Source organism: Sminthopsis crassicaudata, chromosome 3 (genome assembly GCF_048593235.1).
Source record: "Sminthopsis crassicaudata isolate SCR6 chromosome 3, ASM4859323v1, whole genome shotgun sequence".
Classification (NCBI taxonomy): domain Eukaryota; kingdom Metazoa; phylum Chordata; class Mammalia; order Dasyuromorphia; family Dasyuridae; genus Sminthopsis; species Sminthopsis crassicaudata.
The window spans coordinates 521325918-521351703 of record NC_133619.1 but is presented as its reverse complement, the minus strand read 5'-3'; the positions used below and the strand labels follow the sequence as shown (position 1 = coordinate 521351703).

The following is a 25786-nucleotide window of genomic DNA, read 5'->3' as shown; positions in this document are numbered from 1 at the left end:
GACAAGGTAGTGTGTTTTTAGGAAAATTGTGACTAACTGAGTATACATGCAAGCTGCTATTGTATATAGTTTTATTTCCAGAGAATTGACTTTGGAAGATAAGAAAAGGGAAGAGAATAGTTGCCTTTATAGAAAATGTTGAAAAAAGGATTTAGTTTTCTGGACTATTCCGTTAGAAAAAAGAATAGGGATTTTCTGACAAGGGACACAGTTAATCTCATGAGAATGGGGCCTAAGAATTTAGTAAAGGAATTACTGCTGGGAAGAAGAGAACTTTAACTGTAATCTTTGAGAGGAGAAAATTTTCCAAGTAAAATTGCTTCCTATGGAGGAGGGCAACAGTTAAGACATGATAGTTGAATTCCATAGATGCTGATAAAATCATTCAGGAAGAGGATATAGAGAAAAGGGTCTTAGATGGAGTCCTGAAATCTGTGGGTGGACAATAAGAAGGAATGGCTATACAGTTAAGAGGAGATGAGAGAGAAATGTCTCAAGCTAAGGGAGGGTAGAAAGGAAATAAAAAAGGAGGGTTAACTGTGTTAAAAATTGCAGAAAAGTCAAGTAGATTGAGAATTGAGCTGTTGGATTTGATGGTTAAGAGAGTGTTGGTTTTAATTTTGGATAGAAGAGATTTCATCAGATATTGTAGTTAGAAACTAGATTGCAAGACTGAGAAGTGAAGAAATGAAGGCAATAAATATATAGAATCGTTTCTAGGCAATTAGCTGTGAAAGAGAAAAGATAACAAACTAGCATTTATATAGTTTTTTATATGCAAAGTGTTTTATAAATGTTTTCTTATTTTATCTTCAAGGCAACACTGGAAGGCAACTATTATTATGATCTCCATTTTATAAATGAGGAAACTGAGACAGATCTAAGTTAAGTGATTTGCTTAAGATCATGTAGATAAATGATGTTAGGCTAGCTTTGAACTCAGGCCTTCCTAAATTCATGTCCAATGCTCTAACCCACTATGACATTAGATGTCCATGAAATACTAGCTGGAGGAATAAGTGAAGGTTTTTATTTGTTTGCTTAAGATAAGAGAGACCTGGGAAATAATTATCATTTTAGAAAAGGACAGTGAACAAAGAGAAGTTTAAGATGACTGGAAATGAGAGAATGGTCCAGGGGGCAACCTCTCAAAAGAGATGAACTTAAAGCAGAGATAGAAGAAAATTAACCTTGGCTAGGAAAAAGGCTTATCAGAACTTGTAGTAAAGAAGAATGAAAAAATAGTGAATGGGAAAATAAGGGGTGTGAATGAAGAGGAAGTTTTTGATAAAATATTAGCTTCTAATAATGAAGTTAGGAGGAAACAGATACATAATCATATTGCTGATGCAGTTATAAATTTGTGCAATCCCTTTGGAGAATAAATTGGTTATTCATAGTGAGGGTTGTAAACTGTAAATGTTGTATTATCTTGATGAAGGTATTATAAATTTAGTAATATGCATCAAGAATATATTTTAGAAAGATAAAAAAGACATGTATAAAAATTTTCATAGCTGTTGTATTTGTCATAATGAAACATTGACAATAGCCAAAATTTCTAATCATTGAGTGATTTCTAATCATCAGTGATCTAACAAAACTGGGGCTTATCAATTTCTTAATTAATCAACAAAAGTTATTATGCATTTACTGTGGGCCAGACACTAAGCCTTGGGGATCCAAAGAAAAAGTAATGATAGTCCTCCCCTCAAGGGCCTTATGTTCTTTTTTTAAAATCACTTTTTTGTTTTTGTTTTTATTTTTATTATAGCTTTTTATATACAAAAATATGCACGGGTAAGTTTTCATCATTGACCCTTGCAAAAACTTCTGTTTCAACTTTTCCCTTCCTTCCCTCCAACCCTTCCCCTAGATGGCAGGTAGTCCCATATGTGTTAAATATATTAAAGTATATGTTAAATACAATGTATGTATACATATTTATACAATTATCTTCTTGCGCAAGAAAGATAGGATTTAGAAAGAAGGTAAAAATAAACTGAAAAGAAAAAACAAAAATGCAAGAAAACAATAACAGAAAGAGTGGAAAGTTATGTTTTGGCCCATACTCATGTTCCAGTATTCTTTCTCTGGGTGTAGCTGGTTCTGTTAATTACAGATCAATTGAAACTGATGTGGATCCTCTCATTGTTGAAGAGAACCACGTCCATCAAAATTGATCATCATATAGTATTGTTGTTGAAGTGTATAGTGATCTCCTGGTTCTGCTCATTTTACTCAGCATCAGATCATGTAAGTCTCTCTAAGACTTTCTGTATTCATCCTGCTGGTCATTTCTTATAGAACATTAATATTCCATAACATTCACATATCACAATTTATTCAACCATTCTCCAATTGGTGGGCATTCCTTCAATTTCCAGTTTCTAGCCACAGGGCTGCCACAAATATTTTTGCATATATGGGTCCCTTTCCCTTCTTTAATATATCTTTGGGATATAAGCCCAGTAGTAACACTGCTGGATCAAATGGTATGCACAGTTTGATAACTTTTTGAGCATAATTCCAAATTGCTCTCCAAAATGGCTGGATGTATTCACAACTCATCAACAATGCATCAGTGTCCCAGTTTTCCCATCTCCCCTCCAACATTCGTCATTATCTTTTCCTGTCATCTTAGCCAATCTGGCAGATGTGTAGTGATATCACAGAGTTGTCTTAATTTGCATTTCTCTGATCAACAATGATTTGAAACACCTTTTCATATAACTAGAAATAGTTTCATTTTCTTCATCTGAAAATTGTCTGTTAATATCCTTTGACCATTTATCAATTGGGGAATGGCTTGATTTCTTATAAATTGAGTCAATTCTATATATATTTTGGAGATAAGAACTTTATCAGAACCTTTAGCTGTAAAAATGTTTTCCCAGTTTATTGCTTCCCTTCTAATCCTGTCCATATGAGTTTTATTTGTACAAAAGCTTTTTAACTTGATATAATCAAAATTTTCTATTTTGTGATCAATAATGACCTCTAGTTCTTCTTTGGTCACAAATTCCTTCCTCTACAGGTCTGAGAGGTAAACGATCCTATGTTCTTCTAATTTATTTATAATCTCATTCTTTATGCCTAGATCATGAACCCATTTTGATCTTATCTTGGTGTACAGTGTTAAGTATGGGTCAATGCCTAGTTTCTGCCATCTAATTTCCAATTTTTCCAGCAAATTTTGTCAAATAATGAATTCTTATCTCAAAAGCTGGGGTCTTTGGGTTTGTGAAACACTAGATTGCTATAGTTATCAACTATTTTGTCCTGTGAACCTAACCTATTCCACTGATTAACTACTCTATTTTTTAGCCAATACCAAATAGTTTTGATGACTGCTGCTTTATAATATAGTTTTAGATGAAGTACAGCTAGAATACCATCATTTGATTTTTTTTTTTCATTATTTCCCTTGAAATTTTTGACCTTTTGTTCTTCCAGATGAATTTTGTTGTTATTTTTTCTAGGTCATTAAAATAGTTTCTTGGGAGTCTGATTGGCATAGCACTAAATAAATAGATTAGTTTATGTAGTATTGTCATCTTTATTGTATTCACTCGACCTATCCAGGAGCACTTAATATTTTTCCAATTGTTTAGATTTGACTTTATTTGTGTGGAAAGTGTTTTGTAGTTTTGCTCATGTAGTTCTTGACTTTCCCTTGACAGATAGATTCCCAAATATTTTATACTATTGAAAGTTATTTTAAATGGAATTTCTCTTTGTATCTCTTGCTGTTGGATTTTGTTAGTGATGTATAAAAATGCTGATGATTTTTTGTGGATTTTATTTATTTTGCTAAAGTTGTGGATTATTTCTAATAGCTTTTTAGTAGAATCTCTGGGATTTTCTAAGTATACCATCATATCATCTGCAAAGAGTGATAATTTGGTTTCCTTATTATTTACTCTAATTCCTTTAATTTCTTTTTCATCTCTTATGCTGAAGCTAGCATTTCTAATACAAAATTGAATAGTAATGGTGAAAGTGGGCAATCTTTTCACTCCTGATTTTATTGGGAATGGCTCCAGCTTATTTCCATTACATATGATGCTTACTGATGGTTTTAAATAGATGCTACTGATTATTTTAAGGAATAGTTATTTTCCTTAATTTTAAGGAAATTATTTTAAGGAATTTTTTCCCTTATTTTAAGGAAAAGTTCATTTATTCCTATACTCTCTAGTGTTTTTAATAGGAATGGGTATTGGATTTTATCAAATGCTTTTTCTGCATCTATTGAGAGTGATCATATGGTTTTTGTTAATTTGATTATTGATATGGTCAATTATGCTAATACTTGTTAATTATCCTAATAATAGTTAATAATTATCCTAATATTGAACTAGCTCTGCATTCCTGGTATAACTCCTACTTGGTCATGGTGTATTATCCTGGAGATGATTTTCTGTAATCTTTCTACTAAGATTTTATTTAAGATTTTTGCATCGATGTTCATTAGGGAGGTTGTTCTATAATTTTCTTTCTCTGTTTTTGTCCTACCTGGTTTAGATATCAGTACCATATCTGTGTCATAAAAAGAATTTGGTAGCACTCCTTCATTCCCTATTTTTTCAAATAGTTTATATAGCAATTGGAGTTAATTGTTCTTTAAATGTTTGGTAGAATTCACATGTAAATCCATCTAGTCCTGGGGAATTTTTTTTTTTTTAAGGAGTTGATTAATAGCTTGTTCTAGTTTTTTTTTTTTTTTTTCTAAAATGGAACTATTTAACCAATTTACTTCTTCCTCTGTTAATATGGGCAACTTATATTTTTGAAGGTATTAATTTCATTTAAGTTATCAAATTTATTGGCATAAAGTTGGGCAAAGTAACTCCTAATTGTTACTCTAATTTCCTCTTCATTAGTGGAAATTTCTCCCTTTTCATTTTTAAGACTAACAATTTGATTTTCCTCTTTCCTTTTTCTAATCAAATTTACCAAGGGTTTATCTATTTTGTTGATTTTTTTTCATAAAACCAACTCTTAGTTTTATTTATTAATTCAATAGTTTTTTACTTACACTTTTATTGATCTCTCCTTTTATTTTTAGAATTTCAAGTTTAGTGTTTGATTGGGGGTTTTTAATTTGCTCTTTTTTTTTTTTTTTTTAGCTTTTTTTAGTTGTAAGCCTTATTCATTGCTTTTCTCTTTATTTTATGCAAGTAAGCCTCTAGAGATATAAAATTTCCCCTTATTATTGCCTTGGCTGCATACCACACATTTTGGTATGACATCTCATTATTGTCATTTTCTTGGGTGAAATTGTTAATTGTGTCTATGATTTGCTGTTTCACCCAATCATTCTTTAGGATGAGATTATTTAGTTTCCAATTACTTTTTAGTCTATTTTCCCCTGGCTTTTTATTGAATGTAATTTTTATTGCATCATGATCTGAAAAGGATGCATTTACTATTTCTGCCTTTCTGAATTTGAATTTGAGATCTTTATGTCCTAATATATGGTCAATTTTTGTATAATTCCATGGATTGTTGAGAAGAAAGCATACTCCTTTCTGTCTCCATTCAATTTTCTTCAAAGATCTATCATACCTAACTTTTCTTGTGTTCTATTTACCTCTTTAACTTCTTTTTAATTTATTTTGTGGTTTGATTTATCTAGTTCTGAAAGTGCAAGGTTGAGATCTCCCACTGTTACAGTTTTGTTTTCTATTTCTTCTTGCAGCTCTCTTAACTTCTCCTTTAGGAATTTAGATGCTATACCACTTGGGGAATATGTTTAGTATTGACATTGCTTCATTATCTATGCTACCCTTTAGCAAGATATAGTGCCCTTCCATATCTCTTTTAATTCGATTTTTGGTTTTGTTTGATCTGAAATCAAGATGGCTACCCCTGCTTTTTTGGCTTCACCTGAAGCGTAGTAGATTTTGCTCCAGCTTTTTAGCCTTTATTCTGTATGTATCACCCTGCTTCAAGTGTGTTTCCTGAAAACAACATAGTGTAGGATTCTGGCTTTTAATCCAGTCTGCTATCCGCCTCCACTTTATGGCGGAGTTTACCCTATTCACATTTGTGGTTAAAACTATTAATTCTGTATTTCCTGCATCTTATACTCCCCAGATTATGCTTTTTTCTTTCCTTTTCCCCTTACCTTCTCCCCAGTATTAGACTTATGAGCACCACTTGCCTCATGTAGCCCTCTCTCTTTAGAATTCCTCCTTCCCCTTGAAGTCCCTCCCCTTTTCTCAAATCTTTTCTTTACTATTTCTGTATTCCCTTCTATTTTCCCTAACCCTTCCCTTTTCACTTTTCCCCTCCCACTTTTCAATGAGGTGGGAGAAGTTTTTATGTAAACCAAATTTTCTCTTTGAGACAAATCTGATGAGAGTAAGATTCACACTGTTTATCTCCTTCTCTTCATTCCCTCAGTTATAATAGGTTTTTGCCTCTTCATGAGATGTAGTTTTCCTCTTTTTACCTCCATTTTTCCCTTTTTCGTACAATTTCCTTTCCACCTCTAGTTACTTTTTTATATTATAACAATAAAACTAAATTATACATGTACTCTTTATGTATACATATAGCAGAAATACAGTTCTCAAGAGTTTTTACCTTTTTTATGCTCTCTTGAGTCCTATATTTTTTTCATCAGGAATAAATGGAATTTATTTTTTTCATCAGGAATAAATGGAATTCACCCATTTCATTTAAGAACATCTTCTTCCTGGAAAAAATGCTCAGTTTGTCTGGGTAAGTTTTTCTTGGCTGCACCAGGTTCTTTTGCCTTTTGGAATATCAGATTCCAGGCCCTTTGATTCTTTAATGTGGATGCTGCTAGATCCTGAGTAATCCTTATTGTGGCTCCTCAGTATTTGAAAAAAAAAAAATTTTTTTCTGGCTACTTGTGTAGTATTTTTCCTTGGTTCTGATAGTTCTAGAATTTAGCCATAATATTTCTTGGAATTTTGATTTTGGGATCTCTTTCAGTAGATGATTGATGAATTCTATTTTGCCTTCTGTTTCTATAACATCTGGGCAGTTCTCTTTGATGATTTCCTGAAAAATAGTGTCTAGGCTCTTTTTTCATCATGATTTTCAGGGAGTCTAATAATTCTTAGATTATTTTCCAGGTCTGTCATTTTCCCAAGTATGTATTTAACATTTTTTCCCTATTTTTTCTTTTCTTTTTTTTTTTTTTTTTTTGCTTTTGCTTGACTCTTGGTGTTTCCTTGAGCCATTCATTTCCATTTGTTCAAGTCTGATTTTTAATGAATTATTTTCTTCATTTATTTTTAAAATTTCTTTTTGTATTTGTCCAATTGAGTTTTTAAATGAGTTGTTTTATTCTATAGACTTTTTTTCCATTTTGCCAAATTTTTTTTTAAAGAATTATTTTCTTTTCCAATTCACAAATTCTGTTTTTCTGGGAGTTGTTTATATTTTCCAATTTGCAAATTCTGTTTTTCAGGGAGTATATTTCTTTATCCACTCTTATCTTTTAATAAGTAACTTGATTTATCCTGACCCTCTTACAAACTTTCCTTTTCTTTCCCCATTTTTCTTCTAGCTTTCTTTTAAGATCATTCTTAATTTCTTCTATGAGAGCCTTGTGTGATGGAGACCAGATCATTATCCACCTTTGCATCTAGAGACAAACTGTTTTTAGTTTGAAGTCTGCTTTCTTTCCATATAGAAGCTATCAGTAGTTAGAGCCCACTTTGCTTTTTTACATTTTGAAAAAAATAAACAAACAAAAAATCTACGGTCTGCTTATGGGGCCAATGGAATATTTCTAAGCTGTCTCTACAGACAACAGGAAGTGACAGTGAAGGGGCAGTGGGACAGCACCCACCAGCTTCGGAAGGATTAGCAGTTATGCTGAAATCAACAGCAGTGGAAAGAGTAACTACTGGGGCGACTGTGCCTGGATCAGGCTGAGTCAATCTGGCTTTTGGGTGGGTGTGGGCAGGTCCTGAAAAACTCTAGTGTTTCAGGGTTATAGTCTTTACCCCCTGTGTTTATAGCTTCTCTGTTGATCTACTGGCTTGCTGACAGTGCAGAGTAGCCAGCACTGTGGTAGAGTTCTCCCTACAGATTTTCCATCAGCAAAGATCACACCCCATCCCTCTATGGTCTTCTTATGGTGCCAGTGGAGTATTTCTAAGCTGTCTCTACAGATAAGAGGAAGTGGCAGTGAAGGGGCAGTGGGACAGCACCCACCACTTCATAAGGATTAGTTGTTATGTTGAATCAACAGCAGTGGAAAGTGTAATTACTAGGGTGACTGTGACCAAGCTCTCATTGCCTGCCAGAGGTCTGTGGCTGGCTTACCCACGTTCCATCCCCACCCGTGAGCAAAACAGAACTTTTCTGGCAAATTTTGAGATTATCTTCTGTTGGTAATGTGTTTTACTCCAAATATTTGTGGATCCTGACAGTCAAGCACTAATTCCGAGGCTGAATATTGTTAAAATAGATTGAGGGAAAAGGAGAGTTTAGGAAGATGCGTGAGTCCTTTCTGTCTTCTTGGCTCCGCCCCCTGGGACTTATGTTCTAACAATGAACACAGCAATTACACAAAACAATTCAAACAATATAAATGCAGTATAGTAATGGAATACTTTTGGACTATTAACAGTGACAAATGTGAAGACTATGAGTTGAGAAAGAAGTTGAGTTTCAAGGTGTAGCGTGCTGTCGTCTCTAGAAGCTGCTGGATCGCTCTCTGGGAAGAGATCTGCTGTGTCTACTCAAATCTCTCAGACAGATTCTTCTTCCTGTAACGAACTGTTGTCTCCAGGCAGTTGCTGTTAACTCTTGTCCAAAGAAGTGACTTCCCTTCCTGCAGAGAGCCCCGTCAAGCCTGATGCAATTCAGAGTCTTCTTCTTGAATCCTGGCTCTGAATCTCCTCCAGCTCTTATCCTTCTCCAGGCCGATCTGCTCTCTGCGCCCAGTGCTGTCTCTTTTTATCCTCCCAGAGAATGGGCGTGGGATAATGCAAGGGCTTCTGGGAAGAACCACCCCAGCCAATGAGCTTGCCCCCTCTATCAAGTCAACCTGAGTTCTCACCTTGTAACTATCCAGACAACCTCAGTTCTCACTTAGTAATCCTAACATCAAGGAATTATTCAAAAAAAGAAAAACCAGAACAGCATGCACTAGGAATACACAAAGAGGAAAAGACCACTATATATGTATGTGTATGTCTGTGTGTATATATATATATATATACATATATATATATATATGTATATATATATATATATACACTCCTATATGAATATGCAAATATATATATGTTTGTGTGTATATGTGTGTCTGTGTGTTTACATACAGAGATAGAGAGAGAGATAAAAATTAGACAGAGAAAGAGATAAAAGAACAGACACAAAAGTTCAAAGGGAATAGAAAGAGGTTAAATTGCTGTTACTAGTTTTAAAAGAATTTAAGTTCTCTTAGATAAGGATTTGTTATCCCCACAGCTTAGTGTGTTGCTTGGCACATATTTGGTGCTTAATAAATGATTGGTCAATGCATTTATCTATAATAGCTTTGATTATGTTGATATAGCAAGTTTTTTGTTTTAATTTTTTGTTTGTTTTTTGAAGATTTGGTTTGTAATAAGAATAGGTGAAGTAAGAAAATAATCCCAGTGGAGAAAGAAAGAGTTAGAAATATGTAAAAATAAGTAACAATATGGCTATCCAGAGCTCTTTGTGATCTGATTTAAAAATTCTTTATGACAATATGAAATGCAGAGCACATTGTACACAATCAAACTCAAAAGAGTGAACTTAGAACAATAACAGTAACATCAGGAAGAACTGATAGAAATATTAAAATATTAAAAATAATAAACAACTTTTAAATTAATGTTTGAAGCTGAAATAATGAAGAAGGAATAGATAGACTCATGGTGTGGAGAGAAGGAAGATGGCACAATGTTAATTGATGGCAGAGAAGGCAACACTACTTAACTCTTTTTGGATTTATGTCTATAATGTCAAAATTTTTCTTCTGCTTGAAAAAGATGTAATAAACAGGATTAAGTTGGAATTGAAGCTCTAGATGAAGTAATACAGCAGTCTTTTAGTATAGTTAAGCAAAACAAGCCAATATATTGGCTAAGTCCGAAAAGGTATCTCATTTTGCACCTACAGTTTCTCTGCGAAGAGAAGATAAGTTTTGCTTTGAAGATAGTTCTCTGAAGTCAGAGTTGGTTGCCCAAAATTCTTACATCTTTCATATTGGTTTTCTTTTATGTTATTTAAATTATTGTATCTTCTGGTTCTGTTTACTTCACTCTGTAATAATTCATTCCAATCTTTTTCAGTGTCTCTGAATTCTTCAGTCACATTTCCAACAGAGTGATAATATTCCGTTACATTCATATACTATAATTTCTTCTGTAGTTCTCCAGCTAATTAAATAATTATTTGTTGCCACAGAAATGTGTGTGTGTGTGTGTGTGTGTGTGTGTCCCCAAGACAGGAGATCAAATTAATCAATAAACATTTGTTAAGTACCTATTATGTTCCAGGCACTATTCTACCTAACCTCTGGGTATCTAAATTATAAAGAATGAAACAACCCTTCCTCTCAAGGAGCCTATATTTTAATGGAGGAGGCAAGAAATACAGATATAAGTATGTCTAGAATAAATATAAAGGTAGTTTGGGAAAGAGGGCACTAGTCATGTCAACAAGTACTTATTAAGCACATTTTTATATGGCAAGGTCTGTTTTAAACATTGGGACATAAAGGATTTTCTTCGGTGGTAAGGGAGTAGATCAGGAAAGAATTCATTCAGATGGTACCTGATCACTTCATACCTCTCAGATTGGCTAAGATGACAAAAAAAGATAATAGTAAATGTTGGAGGGGATTTGGGAAAACTGACACTAATACATTATTGATGGCGTTGTGAACAGATCTGCCCAATCTACCCAAAGAGCTATCAAACTGTGCATACCCTTTTATCCAGCAGTGTCTTTACTAAGGTCTGTATCCCAAAAATATGTTAAAGAAGGGAAAAGAACTCATATGTGCAAAAATATTTGTAGCAGCCTTTCTTGTAGTGGCAAGGAACTGGAAGTAGATGCCCATCAGTTGGGGAGTGACTGAATAAGTTATAATATATGAATATAATGGAATATTATTGTTCTATAAAAAATACGGGCAGGATATTTCAGAAAAGCCTGAAAACAGTTATAGGAACTGATGCTGAATAAAGTGGGTAGAACCAAGACAATGTTGTGCACAGCAACAACAAGATTATATGATGATTAACTGTGATGGACTTGGCTCTTTTCAACAAGGAGGTTATTTAGGGAAATTCCAACAGACTTGTGATGGAGAGTGCCATCAGTATCCAGAAATAGGTCTTTACAACATGGTATTTTTTACTGTTGTTGTTGGATTTTGTTTGTTTGTTTGTTTGTTTTTATTGTTGTTTGCTTGCTTGTTTTTTTTTTTTTTTCTTTCTCATTTTTCCCCCCTTTGATTTGATTTTTATTATGCAGCATGATAAATGTGGAAATATGTTTAGAAGAATTGTACATGTTTAACCTATATTGGTCTATTTACTGTTTAGAGGAGAAGAAAGAGAGGGAGGGAGGGAGAAAAATTTGGAACATCAGTGTTGCAAGATGAATGTTGAAAACTATCTTCCCACATATTTTCAAAACATATGCATGGATAATTTTTCAACACTGACCCTTGCAAAACCTTGTGTTCCAAATTTTCTCCTCTTTCCCTTCACCCCCTCCCCTAGATGGCAGGTAATCCAATATATTATATTAAACATGTTAAAATATATTTGCATGTATTAATGAAAAGTGAAAAACTATTAATATAAAAAGTAAGAAAAATATTCTTAAAAAATATAAAGATGGTACCTGAACTCTGACAGTACTTGAATAGGTGGGTTTTCTATACAGAATCCAGAAAATATCTTTGGATAGATGTTTTCAAGTTATTGTTTTGTTCTGTGTTTGTGTCTTGAGATTCTCTCTCTCTCTCTCTCTCTCTCTCTCTCTCTCTCTCTCTCTCTCTCTCTCTCTGTCTCTGTCTCTCTCTCTTTGTCTCTCTCTCTCTCTCTTTATTTCTCTCTCTCTCTCTCTATCCCTCTCTCCCTCCCTCCCTTCTGATCTGGACTAGAAAAATGACTCTTGGATTTCTCAGCTAGGTCGTAATCTGAGACATTTTCTAGATCTTTGTGGAAAGGGCTCAGCTATACTTCTCACTCCTTGGTATCTTGACTCCTGTCTGTTAGGTTAAAATTTATGATTTGCTTCTACAAAATGGCTTGCTTCCACAATAAGACCTAAGATACCAGATTGTATGAAAATGTTTAATAACAAAGAGCTATGAAAAAGGAAAACAAGAATTGACAGTATGGTTCTTAAAGCAAAGCATTTAATGCATCCTATGATTAATATAACTAGTACAATACAAAGAGATACATACCCTAGAGGGGGAGAGAAGAAAGAATACATCACCAATTCTGGGAAGCACCAACACTGTAGACCTCAATCCCAGTTCACAGCCCTGCAAGTCCTAACTAGGAGGATCCCAGACAGAGTGTCTGTCCTCTCCGTGGGTGAGATTCCAATTTGGTTATTGATCTATCATGACTTAAATAGTCCAGGGAACAAAGGTGGCTAAATGCCAGCAATACTGACTTTACTTTCTTGAGTTAATCCAGAAAGGGGGCCAGTCCTGCCTGGCAAGAATGAGACTTTGGTTAGTGATGCAAGATTAAAGTTCAAGTCAGAGATAAGTATGTGTATACATGTGTCTATACACATATATTGCATATGTGCATATATCATAAATGTAGCAATAGAAATCAAGACAGAGGGCAGCTAGGTAGCTCAGTGAATAGAGTACCAGTCCTGAAGTCAGGAGGACCTGAGTTCAAATCAGTCTCAGACATTTAACACTTATTAGCTGTGTAATTCTGGGCAAATCATTTAATCCCAACTGCCTCAGAAAAAAAAATCAAGACAAATATTGTATGGGTTGAGCTATCATAATATAGCTAGATGAGTCACTATTTTTTATTTATCTATTTAATCTACCTATCTAGCCTACATCTCTCTCTAACTACCCATCTTCATTTCTATCTGTCTCTCTCCTGTGATTCATTTGTATAATCATAATGGTTCAGCACATGTGAACTGATGATATAACTGAAAATAATGTAAATAAGGGTTTTTTTAATGTGGAGCCCATGAATTTGTTCTTAAAAATTCTTTGATAACTACATTTCAATATATTGACTTTCTTTGTAATTTTATGCATAAAAAGCCCAAATGATTTTGGGACATGAGATTCATATCCTTCACTAAATTGGTAAAGAATATGATGACACAAAAAAGCTTAAGAACTTTGGATATAGAAAAAGAAGAGAAAATCGTCTAGGGCAGAAACCCAATGTGGTTTTGATGCTGACAGACATCCATAATAAAGACTTGAATGGGAATTTATGGTTAAAGAATATTGACCTTGCCTCATTAGCTTCCCTTTTCTTCTAGTTCGAATTTACTTGCATGGTAAGCTAGGAAGGATCTTAAAAATGTCCAACTCTAAATTAGATCACTATTTGTAGTTGAGGGTTTTTAATCTCTTTCTAGACATTGGAGCAAAAAAGACAGCAAAACAAAACAAAATAAAATAAAAAACAAGCTTTAATCTCCTACATAATGGATTAAAAAACAACAACAACAACAACCCAATATGACAATTTTAGCCTAGAGACAGCTATACCTGGGTTTTGTTAGCAAGTTGTAAGGGCTACATCTGTCTGTTCTCATCAGTAGAGGTCTTTGAACTTGGCCTGATAATTGCTTCTATTTTCTTGACATCAGTGTTTACTCTTTGAGTCATCCACTTATGACCCACATACTTAACTGAAGTTCTGAAATACTAGCCCCAGGCAAATGGCAGTTTCACAATGACTTTTTTAAAAAAAGTTGATTCATTATTTTTATTAGTCTTTCCTCATGTTCTTTCAAAGACTTTCTAAAGATTATTCAGGTACATCAACAATTCTAGATAATCCAAATCTCCCATCACATTGTTAATGAGCTCTTGAATTTTGTCTAGGAAACTGTTATATCTAAAATTCTTTGGGTCATATACTTAAATGGGTAGGATCCTGAGTAGAGATGAAAACCATCTTCTCTTTTCCCTTTGTTCACCAATGGAAACTAATAACATCCACTTCATAATTTCAGAATTAAAAATGACTGGCTATTAACCAATGATACAGTGGTGTATTGCAGAGGTGTCAAGGGCATTGTCACTAGCCACAAGATGTCTGCCAAACTTCTTATCAGAACCAGATTATAATGAGATTGGGAAATGTTTAACAAAATGAATAAAAATACAATATGACAGATTATGTTAATTAGTAGTTTTCTAAGTCAGTGGCAGGTATCTGCTTGTATTGGAGTTTGATGTGTCTGATGTACCTGTCCCATTTATATTGGGTAAGGAATAGGAGAAAGGCAACTGTGCTAGCCAGTGCTAGTAGAATATTTATGCGGGAAGATACAGAATTTTCATATCAAGGAGAGTCTCAGGGAGTATCATCACTGCACAGATGCTTCCTTAACTAGACCCTTCTAAAGTTTTCATTTTTTTCTGAAGACAACATGATTGTGGACAAACTTATAACTACCAAAAATAAGAACTTCCCTTCTTTTTAAAACCCCTTGCTAAATGAATGCTGTCAATGGAATTTCAATATAATTGTTTATGCCTCCATTCACCACCTCTATGTTCCTTCTTCCAGTTTGTCTTCCTTCCTATTTCATCTCCTGGAAAGGGGATATGCCATGTGGTGAATTTATAGATACTTTGGGAACCTTGGGGGAATTTGTTAGTGATTCAGTTTACTTATCTTCCACATTGCCATTGGATTTCTAGAACATTTAAGTTCTAATAGATAGGCTCTATGAAGATATATAAGTATGATACAAAGTAGAGTGTGAAAATTAATACTGTAATGAAGTTTGTGTAACATTTCAAGATTTTCAAAGTGCTTTATGAAGTAGAGATCTAAATGATGTATCTTAGGAAGAACAGATCCCTTTGAGCTGGGATATCAGGGAAGATTATGAAGGATATAATATGTGAAGTGAGGTTGGAATGATGAGAAAGATTTCAACAAGTGAGATACTCAGGGAATTCATTCAAAGTCTGGAATATAGCCTGTATAAATGGATGTAGGAAAGTTCATGATGAGATCAGGTGACAATTAAAGTTCAGTCTGCACTTGACTATAGAGTTTATGAAGAAGGGTAGCATAAAATAAGGTTGGAAAATTGGTTGGAATCAGATTGTGGAGAATTTTACATACTAGAGAAGGAGTTTGCATTTTATTTTATAACCAATAGGGAACTACTGAATATTTCTTGAGCAGGAGAATGACATGACATGATCCGACCAGCACTTGAAAACCATGATTGTGGCAGCTGTCTTAAGGGAAGATTGGAGAGAAAAGAAAATGGAAGCAAAGAGAGTGATGAAGAACTTCTTATAACAATAAAGGTGGGGGAAAATGAAAGCTTGACATAGGCTAATGGCAATGTGAGTGGAGAGGTCTCACAATAGAGATGTTCCAGAAGTAGGCTCGACAGGACAGTTTATGATGAGAGCTAAAAGACATAAAATAATCAAAGACAACTCAGTAATTGTTAAGCCTGGGTGTCAGAGAAGATGGCAATGTCAGTGACAGAAATAGGAAAATTTGGAGGAAGGGGGAATGTTTTGTGGGAAAGATGAGGACCAATTTTAGACACATTGATTTAGAGGTGTCAGAATGGGGAAGTAGGATTGGAGATTTGAAGAGATAAAAAATAGATGGATAGGGTAGGGGTCATCTGCATAGAAAAGATTGCAGAATCACTGATTTAGAATCTGTCCATAAAAGAAAAAGTATAGAGAGAAAAGAGGAAAAGTTATGGGGTCATTTTTGAGGTATGGAAAGAAGATGGTGAATAGACTATATTTTCAGGAAAATTGGAGACAAAGTCATCTACTGAGAGTATCACAGGAGAAGATTCCTTAATGAGTACTTTTGATCTTTTCCTTGCTTCTGGTTTTCTCTTTGTCTATTAGCATATGCAAGGTCTCCTCCATCAAGTGGTGATGAGAGAATGGAATAAAATTTGAGGTTTGAGAAAAGAGGAGCATATTTGGAACAATCACTATGAGAAGTATGGTAGGGAGTCAATTAGGGATGAATCAAAGGAATATTGTACATTGGAATAAATCAGTATGCTGGACGTGGAGTCAGAGGATCTTGGTTCTGCTACTGATTTGATACATGACTTTGGACAAGTTAAATTTGGGATTCAGTTTCCTCATCTGTAGAATGAAGATATTGGACTAGATAACGTCTAAAAACCTTCCAGCTCTTAATTTAGGATCCTAGTGGTGAGAATTCAATTGCAATCAGAGAACATCAATATATGATAGACTGAGTCTGGTTTCCTTTTTCCTATTTCTCTCCCCTGGAAATTAGCAGCTTGGGCATGACGATCTCCTGGTGCCCGGTAGCAGAGAAATCGGGTATAAGCAGTGACCCCAGAGTGAGATCAGCAAGATAGAAGCAGATGTGTATGTAGAAGTGTATGTGCAAAACTTGTGCATATATGTGACTAATAGAAGCTTTAAAAAAAAAAAAAAAAGACTACCAAGGCCATGAGTTGAAGCTACAGTATAAAAGAATTAAATAAAGGATAGAAATTTCAACAATATAACTAGATACAAAAAGAAGGGATTTGAGATCCTTGTTGAAAAGTTTTTAGAAATAGATCTCTTCCTTTTGGATTGATTCAGAGGCAATCCTATTTAAAAGAATGGGAAGAAATGAGATGACCCTCAGAAATCGCTCAAGGTCCCAGGCTCTAGGACTCTATAAGATGACTTGGTAGGGATCTATCAATAAGTATTTTATTTAGCACCTCTAATGTGTTAGGCACCCTATAAACCTCTGGGAATGCAAAAGGAAAAATGACATAACCTTTGCTCTTAAGAAACTGACTTTTCCCCAGGGAAAGAACACATACCTAAAAGTATTTGCAAAATATATACAAAGCAAGTTAATCAATTCAGAATTTGTTAGGTCCCTCTTAATTATTCTCAATGATTCTGTGGTCCTTTGAGTCACCAGTTTAGATATACTGTGCTAACATGACTATGAAAATCAGAGCATTCCTGGAGTACTGTGGATCAGGGTAATCATGGGCCTGTATTTAGGAATAGTGATTAGAAACATTAGCTTGATTCCCCAAATTACTTTCCTTGAATTAATATGAAAAATAGATAAGATTCTAGCTCAGTTTTTGAGTTGTTTCAGTCATATCCTACTCTTTGTGACCCCATTTGGGCATTTCTTGGCGGAGTTACTGTAGTGGTTCAGCATTTTCTTCTCCAGCTCATTTACAGATGAAGAAAGGAAGGCACACAGGGTCAAGTGATTTGCCTGAAGTCACACAGCTAGGAAGGGTCTGAGGCAGATAGATGAGCCTTCCTGACTGCAGGTCTGGACCTCGGTACACTGTGGCGCCCTCTAGCTGCTGCTCTAACCCAGTACGCTCCTTTTTTTCTGAAGATTGGAGTAAAACCAGCCTCTGGCTCCTATCAACTTTCCCTCTGGGCAGGACTCAGGGTCTCCCTTGGATGAGGATAGGGGAGAAGATGCTACATTCGTTTTTTCTTTCCTCCTCACAAGCCTTCTCCACATAGACCCATGTAGCTATGACATGAGCCAGTGCAAAACAGCTTAATTTCACACAGGGCTTGTTTGAAGAAAATGGGGATGCTTAATATGGAGAAGATAAGATTGGGGAAACATGCCAGGCTCCTTCAAGTAACTGAAGCATGGTTTTGTGAAGAGGATTCAGTTGATGGAGAGCTGGGCCTAGAATCAAGAAGACCTGAGTTCAAATCCAGCCTCAGATGCTGGCTGTGGGACCTTAAACAAATCATTTAACCATAGTTGCCTCAGTTTTCTCATCTGTAAAATGAGCTGGAAAAGGAAATGGCAAACCATTCCTGTATTTTTATCAAGAAAATCCCACATGGGATCACAGAGAGTCAGACCACAACTAAAACAACTGAATGATAACATATGAAGAGAAATTAGATATTGCATGCTTATTCTCAGAGGCCAAAAGTAGGAATAATGGAGTTATTTACTGGGAATTACTTAAAGACAAATTTCAAGTTGATATATGAAAAAATTTCCCAACAAAAACCACCCCCAATTTCCTAAGAAATTGATCGAATCAGCACATTGGGAGAATTCCCTCACTCTGTAGGCCTTGTAACCTAGACTGGACACTTGTATGTTAGGTGGGTTGTGTGGGAGAATCTTGGTTAGGTTCAAGTTTGACTAATCAGCCTCTGGGTTCTCTTCCAGCTTTTAGAACTCAAAATTAGTTTGTATATAGTTTGTATTTTCTTACTATGTGCACATTGTCATTTGCTGAAAATGAAAAAAATTTGTTTCATTTTTGTCTTAAATCCTCAGCACAAAATAGTGCATGTTGTCTAGCATATAGGAGGCAATTGATTGACACATACTGTAGACTTAAAATGACTGTTGAAGGCATGAATAATTCTGATATGGCTAATGTAGACACTAGATGATGGTAGTCACCAAAACTTGGGGTTTGATCATGTAAAAAATTCACAATGGCCATTCTCTTTAGCAAAAGGTAGATTATTTAGGGGAATAGTTATAGGCAAGATGAAGGGATACAATAGATACCAGCAATGGTAAATATGAAATAGAATTGAGAGAGCATAGAAAGGGGTTTTAATAATTAATGATGGAAAGGGCAAGTTCCCTAGTGGAACTTGTCATTCACCAAGAAAAAGGAAACACTCCATTAAGTTGGAGCATAGCTTTAGCTGGTAGACTAAATCCTGAATGGGACTTAGCATCCCTGAGGAATAGAAGGTCCCTGTTCTAGTCTTGTAACTGACTCCTATAGTCCTAGCATCCCCTCAAAAGTGGGATCTATGCAGGAAAAAAAATTTACTTATTCAAAGCATCCTCTGAATAAGTATGATCAATAGCATCCCAGTTATGCTATTGTATCTGCCCATATCCTTGGAAAGAGAGACACCTGGAAAAGTCCCAGAGTCCCTGAACTTCATATTGGGGAGAATCCCCTTACTTTTAGGTGAAAGAGAAAACCAGTGGGTCAGTTTGACTGGTTCCCAAGATTATATTGGGACCAGGTAGTTTTGATTCTAAAGGATGTCTAACAAATTAGCTTTATATACAATTTGGGACTTAGCTAGTATTCTAACAACCTACAAAGTTATAAAAGACAAATAAGTTAGGATGGGGTTTTCAGTAGACTCTAAATTGTGAGCCATCATTTCTATGACTCAACAAAGTGAAAAATGATAACTTTTTGGAAAAACAACAACAACAAAAAAAACCAAAAAACCGGTTCCCTGAATCAAAAGGCCATCAATAAAGCCATTTAGTAAGTTTTATTCCTAGGTCTGGGAGAAAGAGTGTGATTCATTTCTTCTCCAAGTGAATGTGCAAAAAAATTTTAAATTACTCCTTTGTCTGGAAATAGGATATGTTTATTAAATAGTTAAAACAAAATAACTTTCAATTAAATACCATACTTATTACTGAGGTTGTGGAGGATCCTTATAGTATACAATGGGATGAAGCATGAATTAAATTTTTGTATTTTGAGGCACTTTACTTTTTATACTCTCTGCTTACTTTACTCTTAATAGATTCTTGGATACTTTCTTTTCATATCTGTGTTTTCTTATTTTTTCCTCATTAGGAAATCTCCTAACTGTTCCAGTAACTTCTGAATGTAAGATCCTTGAGGTCAGGGTCTGTTTGTTTTTGTCTTTGTATCCTTAACTTTTAGCATTGTGATCATTAGGCATATTTTGAAATTGAATCAAATAACAGGAACTGGTCAAGCCTCTTTAACTTTCCTCTCTAATGGAGGTAATCTTTCTCTCCAGCTGCTGACTTTGTCATCAATAGTTCATTGGTTGAAGTCTGCTGCCTGCTTTTGAAGTTCCCTTAGAAACAGTGTCAAATAGGAGGAAAAGGTTTCTTAAAGAGATGGAAAGCCTTAGTATTATTGAACAGAAAAATCAAGTAGAATTTTAACTGATTTCCTCATCTTGATTTCTTTAACCATGATTTCTTTATAGTTTCTGGTTTCACTCATAGGAAAGACGTCAGTCTATAAATGGTTCAGTTCTTTCAGGAGTAAGAATTTATTAACTAGATAGAAATTAAGAATATAAACATATCAGTAAATGTTTGTGGACTTTTGTTGCCATATTTTGAACAATTTAGTATCATCCTTGTGGAAGCAAAAGAGGACTATGAATTAGTGCCATTTTGTATTTTTATTCATTTTATGGCCAGCCACTTGCTGACTAGCTACTAGTGTTCAGTCTTTGCATTTAGTGAGCTAGCTCTTAGGTGACAGATGCACAGTTTAGGTTCAAACTCAAAAGGGAATAATAAGAAAAAAATTTGAAAGGCAAAGTGGTATTAGTCTGTGGAGGGCTTTCAATGTCATGTAGAGAATTTTGAATTTTATTTGACATCCATAGGGAGTCATTACTGGAGATTGAGCAAAGAAAGGACATGATCAGATGTATGTTGTTAAGGAGAATACATGTGGCCTTATTGTGAATAATAATAATAATAACCATAGTGATGATATGATGATAATTGTATTTATTTATGTAGAAGGGTATAGTTTTTGTGAGAGACAGCATTGCAAAAATGCAAGAGAATCAACTTCTATCTTCAAAGCCAAGAAGATTCAGGTTCAAGTTATGCCTCTGACAAAAACTGGTCAGGTTACCCTGGACAAATCACATACCCTCTTAGTGTTCCAGCAGCTCTCTAAAACTGCAAGATTCATAGGTAGTGATGACCTGGCGGAGGAGTAGGATGGCATGCATGCATAGCATGCATGAGGATCTTCACACATGTCTTCCTTATACCAGTGAAATTACAGGTCCATTTCCTATCCCTTTTATAGTTTGTAAACCATTTCCCTCTAATAACCATATGAATTAGATAGTACAAAAGTTAAGCAATTTTTACAATAATCTTATGGGTATAATGATACTTAAATGAGGCTTTGTGAAGAAAATGCTTTGTAAACATTCAAATCTAAGGATCTAGAAATTTATATAGAATTTAGTACTATATATGTATAGTACTATGTATAAATGTCAGTTATTATTAGTGCATGTAATTTTATTCTAACTTTGAGGAAACTGAGGCAGAAAAAAATAAAGTGAAAACACTTTAAGGTTTCAAAGCAAATAAAATGGTGGAACTGGATCCAAGTTTTTGGATTCCATATTTAGTACCTTATGAATTTAAGAAATCTGCTTCAGGCAAGTTATATTGAAGATCTGGGTAAGGACAGAAAATATTGCAGAGGAAGAATTAAAAAGACTTGAAAATTTATTGAGTATGTAAGATGAGGGAATAAAAAGAGCCAGAGATAAACACCAATCTTTGAACTTGGAATTAATCAACAGTAGCACAGTAGAAATAGCAAAATTAAAAGGGTTATTAGCAAGTGTAGAGAAAAGACAACAAGCTCAATTTTGACTGTATTAAGTTTGCTGTGCTGGTGTGAAGTTCTGTAGACAACAGAAGATTACAGAATCACAGATCTAGAACTCAAAGGGACTTTAGATATTATTTAGTCCAAGCCATTCAGCAGCAGTGGACAGAGTGCTGGCTCTCAAGTCAGGAAGACTTATCTATCTGAGTTCAGATTTGGACTCAGACACTTATAAGTTGTGTGACTCTGGGCAAGTCCACTTGACCCTGTTTGTCTCACTTTCCTCATCTGTCAAATGAGTTAGAGAAGGAAAAAGATTCTAGAATCTTTGCAAAGAATACCCCAAACAGGGTCATGAAGAGTCAGACTGGAATGACTAAGCAACAACAAATAATTCATTTTCAAGATAAGATAATTAAAGATCAGAGAGGCTAAGTGACTTGCCTTTGGTCACACAGCCAGTGAGTGACAGAAATGGGGTCTGAACTCAAATGCCTCTGATTTATCTACCATTTTTTTTTTCACCCAAGATGTCAGGGATGTGTATAAATCCTTGAGAGTCTCAGAGGGGATATTTGAAATACTAGTGACTAAGATTGTTCAGAAGAAGAAAAAGAGAACAGAGGAAGGAAACTTTGGAAATCACATTTAAATATTGAGAAAAGTGAAAGAGATAGAGAAGGATTGGTTAGAGAGGAAGGAGAACCAGAAGGTTATAGCATTTCAGAAACTATGGAAGAAGTAAGTCTGCAGAAAGGGAGAATAGTAGTAGACAATGTAGTAGACAAATGGATCTGAGGGAGAAGGTGCCAAATACTGTAGAAGGGTTATAAGAAAATTAAAAGGCCACAGGATTTATTGACAAAGAAATAATTTGTAATTTGTATCTTTCAGAAAGCAGTTTAGTAGAAGTATAGCTTTGGAAGGGGTTAAAGAAATAGTATGTGATAAGAAGGTGGAAATTCCAGGTATAGACAACTTTTGCAAGAACTCTGATCATAAAGAGAGGGGACAAATGGAATAGTAGCTAGATAGGTTGAAAAAAGGTAAATTTTAAAAAAAAGATTGGGAAGATAAAGCATTTGGGAAGGAATGCGTAGAGAAAGAGAGATTGAAGTTGTATGAGATTAGAGGACTACTGGAGCAAGGTCTTGGACTAATCAGGATAGGATGTGATCCCATCACAGGCTTTTGTAGAGGGATTGGCTTTGATAAGGTATAACACCTTTTCCTCTGAAACAGTGGGGAAGGAAAGAATTGTGATTCTGAGTTGGGGTGATACTCATAAATAGGTACTACTCATAAAGATACTGAGAGGTCTTGAGGGATGGAAAGAAAAAATTGAGAGAATTCCCATCAGAAAGCCACAATCTCCTTCATGAAATAGGAGATTTATCTTAATTATCAATTAGGGATGCAGGCAGTGATCTGAGAAAAGCCAAAAATATTCGGAATAATTGACATAGGGAATGACATAGGGAATATCTCATGGGAATAGATCTCCAATGTTATTTATAATTATTATAATTATATATATGTATATATATTATAATATCTAATGATATTTCTGGCAATGTAACAAGCTGCAGAGGGCAATGTTTGGATGATACTTTATAAGACCAACCTTGAGCACATAGATCTTCATTGATGAATAGGGATTGATATCTTAGCTTTATTATTGTCTGTTTTTTAAAGTGTGATTTTTTTTTACATGGTAGAGGAGGGAGTGTGTGTGTGTGTATGTATATAAATATACATATATATATACACATATATTATGAAAATTAATTCACTTAGCAGGAATATTCTTAGAGAAAACTTTCCTGGGAAATAGTTGTTCCATTAAGAGGAGTATAGCTAATTATGGAAGAATATTCTTCTCTGCTTTACTTTTTAAAATAAATACCTTTAATGCAACTCAAATAAGTATTTATTACATCCCTGCCATGTACAAAACACTGAACTAGATGCTAAGGGACATAAATCTCATAAATCCTTTGAAGGAAGGATTTTTCCTTCTTTGTATTTGTATCTGAAGTGCCCTAGCACCATGTCTGGCACATAGTAGTTGCTAATAGATGCTTGTTGATTGACGGTCTACCTTCAAAACTTCATTTTACAGAATCAAAAGTCAAAGCCTATAAAACTTAAGTGATTTGTTCTAAAATACACATTAACCTAGTGGCAGAACTTGTGTTAGCTTTCAGATCTCCTGACTTTCAATTCAATGCTCAGTATATCAGAGTTCTCAAGAAATATTTGGGAATGGCCTGCTTGATCAATGTTTTTGAAGCTATTGTGTTTCATTAACAGACTGAATAGCACTGTTGAAAGAGAAATATGAACCTGGGATGAAGCCTTAACTTTGAGGTGGATATGTCTGGAGAAGAATGAGAAATCTGATATCTTGTAATTTGATTAAGTTCCAAACTGGGAACCAAATAAAAGCTCATTTACATCATGGGAGATTCCATGGCTAGAGAGAAGATGAAATTCTTCATAAAGAACATCAAAAGTGAGTTTCAGCTTTGAGGGCCTCGGGGATGTCTTTCAATCACTGTTTCTTCAGGTTTTTTTTGGGGGGGGTGGAGTGGGATGATGGGTAGAAAGAGGACAAGAAAGTGACACAAGCACCTCCTTTCCTTCTTCTTTCCTCAAATGTTCCTTAATCAAAAAAGTGAAAAAAATTCTTTTTCTTAGGGTATAATTACCATTCCTTTGAATCCAAACATTTCACTGCCAGAAAGGAAGCCAATGGAGGTTAAGTTGCTTGGCTTCATCCTTCACCGAGAGCTTACACTTTTATTATTCACACAGTGAATGCATTTAAATTAAAAATTCATGCCAAGGGCCTTGTAGTTGGGCTGGAGGGGAATATCAAAGAGCTTCTGCTTCAGTTCCCTGTCTTCTGACAGGTGACTGGGTTTGTAAACATTCCAGGAGAGTGGTTCTTCATTCCCTTAAAAAAGAAATTATTTTCAGGAATGGAGGCTCTAGTCTGCTTTGGCAACTTATTCTCATGGATAGTTGCTGTTCACACAGATGATTCTCACTTCACTATTCACATAGTATATTCATATTTAGAATATTTGCATTGGAGAACTCAGAGAAACTATAGAAATCAGAACTTTAGTCCAACTTCTTAATTTTACACAGGAGAAAGTAAAGTTTGGAAAAGTTAAACCATTTACTCTTCTTTAGAGATAGAAAGGACATGGAAGACCTGCTGCAACCTTCTTGTCTTATAGTTTCCTGACCAGTTCACAACTCTTTTCTCTATCCCAGGAGGCTCTAATTAGTAGATCAGTGTTTAAGATGGATTTATATCTAAGTCCATTTCCAGCACACCTATAATATCTGTGGGTTTTAAGCCACCCCTGAAGTTGATGGGAAGGTTAGGAGATGCTTTAATTAAGAAGGCAGTCCCAGACTGTCTCAGGAAGGCCTTCCTAATACAAGAAAGAAGTCTTATTTTCTCTTGTCCCAGAAAACAGGAATAGCCACAGCATGCATGCTATTTCTCTCTCTTTCTCTTTGTCTCTGGCTATCTCTCTCTTTGTCTCTGTCTCAGTTTCTTTCACCCTCCCTCTCTCTAACTTTGTCTCTCTTTGTCTTCTTTCACCCTCTCACCCTTCCCTTCTCTGTGTCTGTGCTTGTGTCTCTCTGTCTGTCTGTCTGTCTCTCTACCACATGATTTCCTTTATAGAATAACACATCTCAAATTTGGAAGGAACCTTAAATAATCATCTAGTCCAAACTGTATTGGAAGAGGAATTTCCTTTACAGCTCTTCTGACAAGTGATGTTACTTAATCTCTGCTTGAAGACCTCCAGTGGGGGGGGGGGGGTGAGGGAGGGAACTGAGCATATCCTGAGATATTTTGGTTCAGTTTTGGATAGCTATTATTGTTAGAATGATCACTAAGTGGTGTAGTAAATAGAGTGCTGAGCCTGGAGTCAGGAATACTTACTTATCTTTCTGAGTTTCAAAACTGGTCTCAGATACTTAGCTTTATGATCCTGGGCAAGTCACCCAATACTATTTGCCTTAGTTCCCTCTTGTTTAAAATGATATGAAAAAAGAAATGTGAACTACTTCAGTGTTCTCCTATATTCAACAACATAAATCCTCCTCTTTTTTTTTTTTTTTTTTCAACTTTAACCCATTGCTTCACAGGCCTAGCCATCTAGAG

At 35.0% G+C, this 25786-nt stretch overlaps 1 long non-coding RNA gene across 3 annotated transcripts in view; it reads left to right on the top strand.

The window, feature by feature from the left end:
• LOC141563309 (uncharacterized) overlaps positions 1 to 25786 on the top strand; it is a 78089-nt gene that overhangs the window by 5134 nt on the left and 47169 nt on the right. For 2 of the 3 annotated variants that reach the window (XR_012488389.1, XR_012488388.1), the window contains exon 3: positions 23908 to 24109. This is a non-coding gene — a long non-coding RNA (uncharacterized LOC141563309). Of the gene's footprint in view, positions 1 to 7395; positions 8667 to 9104; positions 24110 to 25786 lie in introns of those variants that run through there. The other variant, XR_012488390.1, reaches the window with a different exon arrangement.